The sequence below is a fragment of the Olea europaea genome, unplaced genomic scaffold (genome assembly GCF_002742605.1).
Source record: "Olea europaea var. sylvestris unplaced genomic scaffold, O_europaea_v1 scaffold859, whole genome shotgun sequence".
Lineage (NCBI taxonomy): Eukaryota > Viridiplantae > Streptophyta > Magnoliopsida > Lamiales > Oleaceae > Olea > Olea europaea.
In genome coordinates, this window is record NW_019267042.1 from 36,308 (window position 1) to 50,340 (window position 14,033).

Consider the following 14,033-nt stretch of genomic DNA (forward strand, 5'->3'; position numbering starts at 1 on the left):
ATGATTTCTACAGCTGATATATATCTCGTTCATGTGACGTACTTCTATTTTCTTCCTAAAAATAGTATATAATGTGCTTTCCTTGATAACAATTAATTAAAGATGATCACCAAGATGAAGGATTATTTGTTTTCACTTCTGTTTCCCATTCTATCTGCCGTTGCTTATATAAATTTAGCCCACTCAATGGGCCATCTTATTCTCACTATCCGTCAGCTGTTTTGTTAAAAGCTTGCTGTGTACAGAAATTGCACAGAAAGAAGCCATTCAGAACAGACACAGTAGGGAGTGGGTGGAGGGAATTTTTGGCATTTTTTATCACAACATGGATCCCACACGTGAAATTTCTTGCAGAATTTTGTGGAACAGTTTTCTGTACAAATGGAAATCTTCGTTCTATTAAGTATCCATAAAACGGTGGCCCTATGAAGACAAGAAAAATATTATCTTATTGTTTTTTATTTAGGGAAAAGTTGTGTATAAACTATTGCCACATTTTGGAAAATCCTACATGTTTCTACAATTTCAAAAACTCGTGTTTTTGTGTGAAAACTAATGTCCTTACCATGACCTTATATTGCGTCCTCAACTGTAACCAAAACACTCTGCATGTTAAAGTACATGGACCCGTGCGAAATATTATTATGATCATCACACATGGATTACAGTGCCAATGTGCTATGGCCATATGTCGTTCGCTCACAACTAGTAAAATTAATAGAAACTTCAACAAGCATTCTATTGTCACTGATGAAAAAAAAATGATCCGTCAGATGTGGATTCGATCTAATTTATGAGAAATCTATGCTTTACAATGAACACATTCAATGGTTTTCATTCATATTCAACAAATTTCAATTGGTTCAATGGCTTAAAACTCTCCTTACTCGCGTAAGTACAAGTATTACGCTCTCTGTTTCTCGCTCCTTTCATGTAGCTCTCACAAACCCTTGTTGAGTTCCCTAACAGCGTAGAGCATGGGAAGCTCAGATCCAATCAATATTCAAACGAGGAGCACTTCTAGTTTAGTTTAGTAGTTATTTTCTTGTTAGTTGTGATGTGAACGGGCTTTTTATTTAGGGCTGAACAATGAAATAATCTAATCATAAAATTCAATCGAAATAGCTTTCTTAAAATCGTTGGCTTGGATTCATGTGGATCTGTCAACGTTTTAATTTTGAACCGAACCAAATTGCTGCGAAGTGATTTAGTTTAGATTTCAATATTTGCAAACCGTTTACCAAAATTAATTAATTAATTATAAATTAATTTAAAATTTATCCAATCAATTAAAACTAAAAACATCTTACTTAAAAAAGTTACATATATGTATTAGATAACTCAATTAAACTCAATACCAAACTAGACAATTATCCATATCAATTAGTTAAATAAATCATACCAAAATATCTATCGGTCATCACAATTGTTAATGCAAAACCTTAAAATATGTTGAAGTGTTGTACAACTGCAGTGAAACCATATTTATTAATCGCCAATTTCATTCAAGTAAACAATTAAATTTAGATCTTAATTCAAACTCACACATTTTTTTTCCTTTTACTAATATTTTTTCCCTTGAATTTTGAAAAATTTCAACCACTTTATCCAAATTTTATTATTTTTATTGTTTGCTATGTCTTATTGTAGTTATGTTATTTTGTTCTAATTTTATCGAGCTCCCTTAAGTTTTTAACAGATGATTTTCTAGTCAGTCAGTCAATTAATTATTTACATTTTAATTTAGTTTTTAAATTTTATTGTTAATTGCTAAAATAATTTGATGGATTACTTAAATGGTCATCTTTAAAATTTGACCAATGAGTCTTCCAACATTTTACTTTGGTGGAAATTGAATTCAAATAAGTATTAGATTATCTCTCAAATTGTCAAACATGTATTAGCTATTCAAATATTCACAATTGTTTGGGTGCATTCCTTAATAATAATTGGATTCTTATGTCCTTTATGAATTCGTTGAGTGCAAATATGGTCGAGGGAGTGATTTATCCTAAAAATGGTTGCATAATAACAAGGAATTTACAGCGATTTGTAAATATTTGGGTGGGGTAGAAGCATTGAATTATTCACATAAAGTTATAGAAGATGTATCATAATTGATCTTTTTATTTATTTTATTTTGTTAGTTGTTTTATGTCATTTAACTACAATCAATGAATTCATATATTATATTATTATCTTTACGGTGAAAATGAATCATATGCTGAAATTACACATCTTACATTAATTAGTATCGACTAAGAAATTAAAATGTTTCTATCATATATTGCATTATAATGATTAGAATTATGGAGTTTTGGTTTGTAATATTTTTAATGATACTCTATGTGTTTTAAGTAGAAATTTTAGACCAGTATATATGATTTAACTTATTCGATATATGTTGTTATTATTTTAATTTATTTTTTTTGTTAAATCATGGTTTTAAATCAAATCAAGCACAAAAAAATTGGCTTGATTGGTTTTGTTTGGTTTAGAAATTGAAATAGTTTGATTTGATTTGAAAAAAAAAAAAAAAAATCCCTCAACACTTTAAGTGATTTGATATACAAATTTATAATAGCGAATCATGTTCACCCCTACTTTTACTTATAAGATTAATTGAGTAGGCTTGCGCTAATTGTATACTATAAGACAACTAGTATTGAAACTTTCGACATAAAAAGCCTATTTGATGTGTTTTCGCTATCGCACATAAGTGTATGTAGTCGTCATCTTTTAGTCTAGTTGGAATGCATCTGTAATCTTTTTAATGTTAATGCTTTCTTCCTACATTTGTATTATTTGTTTTAGTTGTGATAGCTTACATGCCAACTAGATAGGGCAAAGCCAAAGCAATACACGAAATCGCTTTTAAAAAATATCAAATATAATACGATGTAAATATATTACAAAGCTTGGAAAGTAAGAATTGAAGAACAATAGTCTTGGAATCCTAAACTAATTAATTATTTTCTTGTTCCACACAGAATTCCACTGCATGTAATGTAACCCATTTAGCAATTATTAATTGCAATAATACAGTGTTTATTTACTTTAAATGACACACGTCGAATCCATATCTTGGAAAGAATCTGATACGAAACGTGACACTAGAATTAATTAAATTGAGCAAAAGAGTCGTGACAACAAGATGGGGTGAATGGCGACCCTAAGAAATCAGCTTCATTAAGTTTTTAGTCAGTTCGTACTTAACTTAGTAACTATAGTCTATAGATAAGGTCGATAATGAGGAATATGTTTTAGTCAATTCTTTGTAATTGATTCTTGTGTTGGGAAAAATCGGGGACAATATGAAGTATATGATTACATAAATAAAAACAAGATTAAGAGTAAAGAAAGAAATAAGTAGAGAAACAGAGCATTTTATTGATAATCAATAGGAGATAATAATACAACTTCAACAACAATGTTTCCCCTAAACTGAATAGAAGAACCACATATTTTTAGGGGCATAACAAACCCTAAAAATATCATAAAGATGGAAATAATAGCGACAATAATATGGAATAAATGAAATAATATTTTTTCAATAAAATCATGTAAAATAAAGGAAACAAAATATTTCAGTAAAATCTTGTGAAAATAAGGAAATAATATTTTTCAAACAATCCAACCTAATTTTGGTCACAAAATCAAACAATTTTCATCTTGACCCAAATTCCGGTATAACGAACAAAGTTCCAAATTTCTCCACTAGAAAAATAAGTTTGACTACAACGAAATAAACCGATCTCTTCATTCAAAACCAAAATCCTTTACCTCATTAAAAACGCTCTACTTTATTCACAGCATCCACAAATAATACCTAAACCCAACCCCAAGTTTCCAAAATTCCACTAGAAATTCAAAATTTATCAAATAAGGTCGAAATGCACCCTTAGTAGAATACACACTGAGTGTTTTGACTGAAAGCCTTGCCTAGACTTGATAACTTCAAACTCCTGAAAAAGCATGAACACCAACATCTACAACATTGTACCTATTCTCTATGAGTCATTCCCTGGCAAATGAACACGATGAAACCACAAACGATTTGGCAAAGCGAACTTACCCATATCACCCAAACTATTATGTTACATCCCATTTTATACTAGTTAAAAGTCAATATTATTTATTCAAAGTCAAAAAGTTAGACTAGTCAAAGTCAAAGTCAAAGTCAATTATGGACTTAAATGGAATAAGTTGTTTTATTGGGGCTTATTTTATATTCTAGATACTTGATGATTTATAATGAACATCAATTAGGGATTAGATTACAAGAATGGAAAGTTAATGACTAGATTTTATACAAAACATCAAAGGAGGGACTTCAATGCAAATATGGGAGTGTTAGAAGACAAGTGTCATTTGTAGAAGCTTTTCATTCCCTTTCATATTACAAATAGTCAAATACATACCGGCCGAAAAATGGTGCAGCAAAAACCGAAAAATGGAAGGAAGAAAAGAGGAAAAGAAAAGGTTTAAAAAAAAAAAAAAAAAAAAAAAAAAAAAAAAAAAAAAAAAAAAAAAAAAAAAAAAAAAAAAAAAAAAAAAAAAAAAAAAAAAAAAAAAAAAAAAAAAAAAAAAAAAATTGGATTAATAAGTAATATCGATTAGGTATAATTGGTAAAGAAAAACAATTATAATCACGTAAAATCAGCCACATGTGTACCTTGAAACTAAGATATATAATTGGATGTATTGGGGGAAAATAATTAGAGTGAGTATCAATTTTATTGAAAGATAAATGAACAGGAACTGAATAGTAGGCTAATAAGATTAATTATTGGTTAAATGATATTGGCTAAATAATTATTTATAATTTACTTTGAATAAGGAAATAATTGAGTAGTGGACTTGAGTGAACCGAGTGGAAAATTCTTTAAATGAGGAATTATATTAGATGACTACTTATTATTTAACATGTTTAGCTTTGATTCAAGTAATTATATTGTCAATTCAGGATATGGATGTAGAAGTGAGAAAAGTCAATAAACCTAGCTAATTCATTGCTAAGAATTCGGTGAGTGAAAAAATATAAATATTTTTAAAGTATTTATAAATTAAGTATATTATAAAAGTATGTGCAATTATGTGAATTATTTGCTCGATTATGTGATTACGATGAAAATTTCTTTTAGTATGATCCATAAGGAATTTCAAGGATTATTGATGGTATTTCTGTGATTTGATAAATGAGACATGTAATATCGCGATCGACCAAGAAAGTACCTATGATTATATACTTTTTTTAGTTCACAGAGGGGCCTTGGCCGTGTTCTATCCTACACGGAGGGTCTTGATCTAACATTGGTCTTGATCATATACATATAGTTCACAGAGGGGCCTTGACTGTGTTCTAGAATTGATTAGGAGAGGTCTTGAGATCGGCTTTTGTTCATGAAGGAGGCCAAAGGCCCATGACGAAAGTTCTTAGCTCAAGGGGCATCTTACAAATTTTAGTCATAGGGTACATTTTTTGTGGATTTTTCAGTACATTTGATGTGATGAGATTATAGCAAGATTACCCGCTTATATTTATATCATGACTTGAGATGATATTTTACCACGTTATGTGAATGTCTTGCGTTTTGACTATAATTATATGATGTTATCTTGCGAACTATTCAATGATATGAACTTGATTTTCGATAAAAATATAAAATGGGAAGAATATATTTATTTTCGAAATTCTCCACTCACTGAGCTATCAACTCATATATTTTCCCGTAATTTTCCTACAGGTAGTAATTGATTCTTTTTAGCTAGAAGAGCCTAATGATTTCGAAATGAGAGCCACACAACATATTGAATAACTCATATTGATGAAGCACAAAGTAAATATTTTGGGCACATCGCTTTATATTTTTACATAAGCATTTGATTTTGTTGCATTTTTTTGAAGTAACTTATAGTCAGTCTTGATAGATTTGACATCTAGTCAGCATCTATTATCGGCACACATCTCGTCTCGGGTCCACTAGGGTGATTCGGGATGGGTCGTGTCATGTTCCGAGTAATGTTTTTCAATGACTCAAGGCCAAACCCCAAAGGTACTGTACCAAACTGTATATTTATCACGGTACTGAACCTGTCCAAATGTTTCTTCATTGATTATGCACGCCCTTGCAAGATGTATAACTGAGATTTCTTCCGTCTCTCTAGTACAACTTGGATACCCTTTTGGACCTTCAAGACTCCACATCCACCAAAGAACGTGTACCTATTCAAATTTAGAGTACTCAACGAGATGAGATTCTTCCTTAAGTCTAGAACGTATCGAGTCTAGCCAAGTTTTCTTACTATCCATCCAACAACCTCAATTTGACCTCTTCAATTCTAGCTGCCATACAAGATTTGATGTTTCCCATGACAACATCACTTTCTTTCACCTTTTCATATAATTCAAACTAGGCCCTATTGGGAAATATATGGAATGACCATGCTGAATTCAAAATCAACTCTTCATTAGGCTTGGATTCCATATCAAATACAGTCAACATCACATCTCCGCCATCCGAAAAGTCCTCGACAATATTTGTCTCATCCAAATGATCTAATTGTCCCCCACAATTTGCAACTGACCTTTACCCTTCAACTTGTCACAATCCTTTTTGATATGTCATTTCCTCTTACACTAGAAGCAAACCTGATTGTTGAAGTTCATCCTTGACTTACCCATCAATTGATCACCATGAGTAACCAGAGCTTAATCATCTCTCGATCCAACTCCAATAAGATGCTTTATCTTCTCATCTGAAAATAAAATATCATAAACGTCATCAATAGTGAGTGTGTCGCAACTGTACAGAATCGTGTTCCTAAACGAGGATACGAAACGGGTAGTGAGTTCAATAGGATTAAGGCTAGATCAGTGACAATTTTCTTGAACACGGCCAAATGGTCTTCTAAAAATCCTTCTTCTGCCATGCGATGAGAATATAGCCTCTACTTCAGATGTAACTTGCTTGCCAAACTCTTTGTCATACACAGTTGCTCTAGTTTCAATCATAATGTAGCAGCTATCTTTTCCTTCAATATGTCCTAAAGAATGTTGTTAGAAAGATGAAGATGTATATGCATAAGAGGCTTCTAATCCCTTCATTGCTTCTCTTCTATTGTCCAAGTTGTGGGCCTCTTATCAAACCCCAACAATGCATCATCCAAATCCATTTGTTTCAACATTGCTCTCATCTTTACTTGTCACAACGAAAATCTCGTATTGCTATCTAAAAGCGAAATTTTGTACTTCATGGCCACCATTGATTACGAAAACCTCAAATATAATCCTCAACCAATAGTTCTAATACCAGTTGTTGGGAAAAATCGAGGAGGTTATCGACCTAATATGAAGTATATGATTGCACAAATAAAAACAATATTAAAAGTAAAGAAAAAAATTGATAGAGGAACAGAGCATTTTATTGACAACCAATAGGAGAGAATAATACAACTTCAACAATAATGCTTTACCTAGACTGAATAGAAGAGCCACATATTTATAGGGACATATCAAACCCTAAAAATACCATAAAGATGGAATAATATAAAAAATAATGTGAAATAAAGGAAATAATATTTTTCTAATAATATTACGTGAAATAAATGTAACAATATTTTTCAATAAAATCTCGTGAAAATAAGAAAATAATATTTTTCAAAAAATTCAACCTAATTTGGATCACAAAATCTAACATCTTGATCCCCCAAAAATTATCAAACTTAACTTTTTGAATTCGTAGGTCCCAACTCACAATTATTTCATTACCATAAATTAATGAATAATGATATTTGCAGTCACTCAATATCGCAATCGTCTTAAGTGGTATATATGTGACGATTAGTTATTTGATGTATGATGCAAAAAAAAATTACCACATTAATAAATTAAATTAAAAATTTCTATGTAAAATATCACGTAAAGCGAGTATCGCAGTGAGAAACTATGAATAGTAATACTCTTAACTTATAGTGTGTCATCATCCATAATTATTATTACTAGCTATCGATGACAGTTGTTGCCACGTATAAATGTTGTCATTACCTTTTTTATTTCATTTATGTATGTACCTCAACTATTACTGATCATCATTACAATTATAAAGTCGTGTCGTATATTTGTGTATTATATGTGCATGTAAATGTTTGTATGTATCATGAGTTTTCAATTTAATACAAGAACTACAAAATTATCTAATATGTCTAGCAACGAAACACGATAATGCTACTTATAAAATAGCGTACAATAGTAATTTTAATTCAATCTCTGTTTGTCATCCTTTATTTTATATTATTTTTCATTATATTTTCTACGGTACTCATTTTTAATAACATATTTTTCATTAAAATAATATTTCACGCAAATAAAAAAAAATTCTTTCTTTTTAAATCACACATTTTTCTATCAATCACTATTCCATAATTTATTTCTTCAAATTATTGGGGATCAAACGGGGCCTAACTTTTATACGAAGACCAACATGCTCCGGTGACACATTTTTCATTCATTAAAACGTTAAACATTATTTTTCATTTACATATTCTTGAAAATGCGACTTCGTCTAATTTTTTCTCTCCTCTCAATAATTTATTTTGTTATTTTTTGTGTCGTGTATGAAGTGAATATTTTCTGTACCTTTGTTTGCTTCGAACTCAAAACCTTGACGGATGTGGAAAAAAAAAATCATGAAGGAAAATTTGTAGATCAATCCCATTTTTCGCATCCTATAGGAGGGTGTCGTCGGCATTTAGGATCGAAAAGTTATCATAAAACCTTATTTATCATTTTATTTATTCAAAAAATTTAAATTTAAACTCGATTTTATAGGGTTATATTAAATTTTAGTCTCTTTTCGTCTTGTAACATATTTTACTTAAATTTCATCACTCTTGTAAATTAAAAATTTTCAAGTAACAATTTCGTTAGTTAAACAATGAAATAAATAACGAACGGTCTTCCAAGAATTATCATTTTCACCTCCCCTAAAGTCTATTCCCCATGCTTTTTCTATGGCACTAGCTAGCTATAGGGATAACAAAAAATTTCGTTCAACCCAATATCTAATAGGTCCCGCTCAGAATGAAGCCGAAATTTCTCGCCTAATCAGGTAAACAAAGTGGGGATGGGGAGGGGTCATTGCCCTGAAGCTGGTACGTGACGAATAAGGAGAACATAGTCCTCGTCCCACTACCCACTCCATCTAAAGTTAATTTCAAATTTAAATTTTTTATTAAACAAAAATAAAAATTCTATTATTATTTTTTAAAAAATAACACAAGTTGATTGGAAAAAAGAGTAATTCTGTTTTACTAACTAAAAACAAAAATAAATAATATAAAAATAAACCCTATCCTGACCCAACCCTGCCTTACCTATCTCACTTAAAAAAAAAAAAAAAAAAAAAAAGGGTTGAACCCCAACCTTGAGGGCCCCATCGCCCCGCCCCTAGTACTTTGTGAGGGAGGTAAATTGCGGGATGTGCCCCAACGGATCAGAGAATAAGAGCTGTTTGTACACTACGCCTACAAAGAGCCCAATTCCATATTTTAGGAATCGAATCTCCACACTATGGCTGTCAGCAATGCGTGAAATAACTTCATTCCTGCCCTTTGCACCATTGGGCTATTCCCCGAGGGGCTCCGTCTCACTTTATCTCATATGGGGATTGGATGAGGTGACAGAAATACCCGACGTTACAGAGAAAAAAAAAAAATTCACGGTCCATCCAGTTATCATTCCTAACTAGCTAGCAAACTAAGGGTTTTGATTAAAATAATTAATAAATTTAGATTAAAGGGAAGACTTAGACTAGAGGACTATTGACTAAATAATCGTAGAAAAACATCTTGGAATTTGGTCTCATTAATTGTGTGTGTGTTTTTGTATGCTAACAAACTCTTTTGAACTTGAAATAAGTTATTTTTCGAAATTCGGTGATTTTCTTATGTTTTATTTTATAGTGTTGCTAGGCTCAATGTGAGTCTCAATATCTACGAGAGAATATACATTATGAATTTTTCTATTTGTACAGAATCAAGGTTTTAAGAATATACATTATGAATTATGAATTTTTCCATTTGTACAGAAGCAGTTTTAAGAATATACATTATGAATTTTTCCATTTGTACATAAGCAGGGCCCTGCCAGAAACTCACAATTATGTGGGGTCCACCCAAATGAAAAATGGTCAAAAAATAATCCACCCCTTATTGTGAGGTGTCGGTAGAGGTTTTGTGAAGTTCTACCTATACAGAATCCCTACCTGTACATCAAGCATTGCTCATCAATTATTTTGATTTTGTTTTTGCTGCTCTCTCTCTCTCTCTCTCTCTCTCTCTCTCTCTCTCTCTCTCGTAAATGTTTGATCCATATTGAATGAACGTATTTTAGCTGTCACAAGACGCATCATTTAGTTAGCAACCAAATGTCGCTTCCATTAATACTAATATTTTGACTATCAATCACAAGTTCACTTCCCATTTATGTTGTTATCTATATTGCTACGAAATCTACGTGACCATATTCTACATTATGAATTGATTCAATAATGCATCCCGCGAGCATATTTAGCCCTCAATCAAATATTGCCTCCCATTAAACTTCTATATATGTTTCATACGAAATCTATGTCCAATATTCACTATCACAATTCGCATATTTTGGCCTCAACCAAACATTGATTCCCATCAACACTGCCATCCATATTACTAACTTATTAACTTTCCACTCCCTCTTTCTCCTCTGTCCGCATACTCTTTTTAACTTAATAACTTTCCGCTACCTCCGCCACCGCACTTCCTCCGTCGCCTGACACCGTCTTAGATCCGCTTTTTGGTGAAACCACTGATCTTCCAGTTTACATATATAATTATTGGTCGAGCCTGTCGCACATGACTTGCCTAATGCGGTTTACCTGGTTGGCGTGATTTGCAGGCTATTGCGCTAGCTTGAGGGTTTATCCAATTCGCATCCGAAGGGTAGCGGTTGTGGGTTCCCCCGTCTTTAAAAATAAAAAAATCTACCTATCCAATTTCCCCTTGTTGGAATACTCAAATTTTAGTGCTAAACCAAACATTTCCTTTCATTAATAATGACGTCTATATAATTACGAAATCTATATATCCAATGTTCACCTTGTCAATATAAACATATTTTCGTTGTCAATCAAGTATGCTTCTCATTAATACTATCATCTTCGTTACAACGAAATCTAACTGTATTATACATACCTTATCATAGAACTACACAATAATTTAAGTGTAGACTTTGAAATATATAAAATTGATCTTGTGAGTTAGCATCTATTAAACTTCCTCGTTTGGTTCATATTCTTTGGACATAAAAATGAAAAATATAATCGTTATTCATCACATCAAGTCACTATATTCAACTTTCTATCTTTCATGTGGATCCCTAGCAATCACATTTTTTATTCTCATTCTTAAATCTCTGAGAATCAAATCGGGCATTAATTGAATTAAAGTGGATATGGAATGATGAAAAAATTATGGGACGTGGAAAAAGTGAATTGTAAGGACAGAAATTAAATCAAATAAAATAGAATGATAGCGTTTAAACCACGGGCATATCCTATTCGTGTAAACGAAGAAAATGAAAATAGTAAAGATGCTTTTGCTTGGCCCTCATTTTTTGAAATTAAAATGGTTGAATTAGTGTTTTTTTGAAAAATGAATGATTGAAAATAAAGAAATTTTTTCGATTTATGTGTAATATTATTTTATAGAAAAACGTGTGATTAAAAATAACATAGAAAAAAATAAAATAGAGCTTAATCAGAGATAAACGGGGCTGAATAACACGCGTAAAATAACAGCTTGAGCAGACACTTCTCGATAGTAGGAACGAGAACCGTACCAAAGTGCCTTCTAGATAGATGGCGGCGAATCCTAGGTTGCCCACCCACGATGGTCAATTTCTATAATTCAAAAAGATTAGTTTAAAAAGGGTTTCTCACCCCCCATTTACCACTCTAATTAACCAAAACGCCCCTCAAGTCTTGCAAATTTGGATGAATAAAGTTTTATTTTTATTTTTTCAAATATTGCATTTTTATTGTCCAATTTTACATATCAAATCCATGTTCGTCACGTATCAAATTATATATAGAATTGTTGTAAAATAAAACAAGTGTTAAATGTTGTCATAAATTTTTCAATTCAGCATCTTGAATAGTCAGTGAGCATTATATTATCCACTTATGTTTATTGAATTTATAACAGTCCATTTCTGCGTATTAAATACAATGTTGATTGTGTGTAGTAGAGTTCTTGCAAAACTCGTCAGCATTAATTTTGTTATGAATTTTCAATTCAGTATCCTCAATAGTCATTAAATGTTTAATCGTCCAGCTCTGTTCATTAAATATAACATCGATGGTGTGTCAAATAGATAGAGTTGTTGTAAAACTTAACAAAACTCTAAATTTGTCGTGAATTTTCCAGTTCAACATGTTCAATACGTCATTATTAATATGTAAATATTGCGGGCCAATGTATAGGATAATCGATCACATGCAATGTGCCTTTATTGTTTAATCATATAGAAGGCTCAACCTTCAGCCTTATAGTTATAATGTAAACAATAAGATAGTTTCTGAACATACAGTGGAGGAGTATAATTCAAGTCGGATTATTGACTTTTAATTCTATTAATTTTTATAATTTCAATGTTAAACTAAAAATTAATTAATTTAATATGAGTCCACATGAAATTTTTACTCAATAATCAACATTTTTACCGATATTGTATATTTTAACCGAGCCGGCATCGTAGGCCTTACCCTCGCGTGATTGGGCACACGTACTTCAAGATGCAGTTAGCACCATTTGACACACACTCATTGGACCTGTTGGAATTTTGGTGAAAATTTTGTATTATTTGGTAAATGAAAAATAAGTCAAATTTAAATCATTTAAATACGTGAGTCATTGAAAAAGTGCGTAGAATATTATGGAATATTCTAGAAATTATTTGGCTGAAAATATGTCTTTCTATATGAAAGATTATGACTTTTGATATTATCATTTTTCAAGAGACGTGTCTCTTTAAATATAGAGACTAATTCCAATAGTTGTGTCCCTTCCATAGGTTGTATCATTTGAGACAAACATTTTCAAGATCTATATATTGACTCCATATGTTTGGATTTAATCATTCAGGAATTTCAATTCATTCCATAATTTCATATTATTCATTTCATGTCAAGTTACTTAAAATACGTTGTAAAAATGATTATGTCTTTCATCAAAGTCATGTTTATTATAGAAAGGGAATTTCGTTCGAGTTCGCTGGTCGAAGTCATTTGGAGTGCTCCTATGACTCGACGTGGTCGTTGTATCTTGGAAGGTGATTGCTGGAAAATAGTTAGCACTGGTGTGGAGCAAATTCATCTTAAGAACCAAGTGTCAGACATTTGCTTCAACCAAAAATTCATCACTTGCATCTTTTTTCCTTCATTTTCTGATTTCTCTTAATTATAGTTTGATTTCAAAAACTGATTAACATTATTTACATGTTTGTTCTGCGAGATTTGATTCAAAGAATAACTTGCTTTCATTCAAGAATCGAAAGAAATGAATTCATATTCATGTATTCGGATTCGGTAACTATTATTGTTCTGCTTCTCAAATTCTATTTCGGTAGGTCGAAATTACGTTTCAATTTCACACAAATAAGCGGTATGCTTTTGTGAATATAATATGCACATAATCGGTGTATTCCCCAACAATTTTAAGATGACTTTTGTGTTCATTGTACATTGTATATTCTGTTTTGAATCTGTCAATCGTACTACTCACTTAAGGGAACAAATTCGGTTCTGTTCAAAAACTGTAATTTGAAATTCTGTTATATTTGCATCATAAAACGAAAATAAAATCCGAGTGGTTGCGTGCATGGGAACCCAATATTATGTGAAAATACGAATGAAGACGTTTGAAGATAACTGTAATTATAGAGTTCCCTTCATCTTTATATATGTATTTTTCCTTAAGCATGTGCAAATTTTTGC